Genomic DNA, 1,244 nt, shown 5'->3' with positions numbered 1-1,244 from the left:
GATGCTCCGGTGGCATTGCTACCCCCTCGGGCCCCTGTCCTGCCTAACCCTAGAGCGGTTGACCACGAGATCTTGCCCTTTGACTTTCCACGGACAAGCTTTGAACAGTGGACCTCTCCACCCGGTTGTGTTAGGTCAGCTCAGAGGGACACCTGGGAGCAACATCCGGGCCAAACCGACAGCTACATCCCCTCCGTGTAGACCCAATGCGTCCGTTTTCCCCCTCCAGGTGCCGGCGGCGGCGCCGTCCGTCAGGGGGGGCACACCCGGACACGCGTGCCGGGCGTTTGCAACCACCACAACACTTCCAAACACATGAGAGGCTGCCTACGCAAGATTTGGCGGCATGCTAGCCCCCGGAGGCCGCCGGCCACAGCCGTAGACGCGCGAAGGGCAATCCGCGTAGAGGGGATTTTTCGGATACTTCTCCATCACCAAAAATTATGAAAAAAATATTATCGTTCCTATAGCACATGTGCACACGTCGTGCAAAAAAAAAATCATGATTTCATCGCGCTCCGAGTATTTAATAATATTCACGCCGCATCGTTACCGCAGAATGGCTACTACCGTGTCATCGCCGTCCGTTAGGGGGGGCCACGCCCCGGAGACGTGTGCCGCCTCTTCGGACATGCCACCACACCACCCCGCATGTATGAGGGCCCGGTGCGATGCTTCGGTGGCATTGCTACCCCCCAGGGCCGCCGACCCGCCTAACCCTGTAGCGTTTGACCACGGGATCTAGCCCTGTGACTTTGCACGAACGGGATTTGACCAGTGGACCTCTCCACCCGGTTGTGTTAGGTCAGCCCATAGGAACACTTTGGAGCAACATCCGGGCCAGACCCACAGCAAGATCCCCTCCGTGTAGACCCAACGCGTCCGTTTCCCCCCTCCAGGTGCCGGCGGTGGTGCCGTCCGTGAGGGGGGCCAAACCCCGGAGACGCGTGCCGCCTCTTCGGACATGCCACCACACCAACCCGCATGTATGAGGGCCCGGTGCGATGCTCCGGTGGCATTGCTACCCCCAGGGCCCCTGTCCTGCCTAACCCTAGAGCGGTTGACCACGAGATCTTGCCCTTTGACTTTCCACGGACAGGCTTTGAACAGTGGACCTCTCCACCCGGTTGTGTTAGGTCGGCTCAGAGGGACACCTGGGAGCAACATCCGGGCCAAACCGACAGCTACATCCCCTCCGTGTAGACCCGATGCGTCCGTTTTCCCCCTCCAAGTGCCGGCGGCGG

This window comes from Triticum dicoccoides, chromosome 3A, assembly GCF_002162155.2.
Source record: "Triticum dicoccoides isolate Atlit2015 ecotype Zavitan chromosome 3A, WEW_v2.0, whole genome shotgun sequence".
Lineage (NCBI taxonomy): Eukaryota > Viridiplantae > Streptophyta > Magnoliopsida > Poales > Poaceae > Triticum > Triticum dicoccoides.
The sequence above is the reverse complement of the archived record's forward strand: the minus strand, read 5'-3'. Positions refer to the sequence as shown.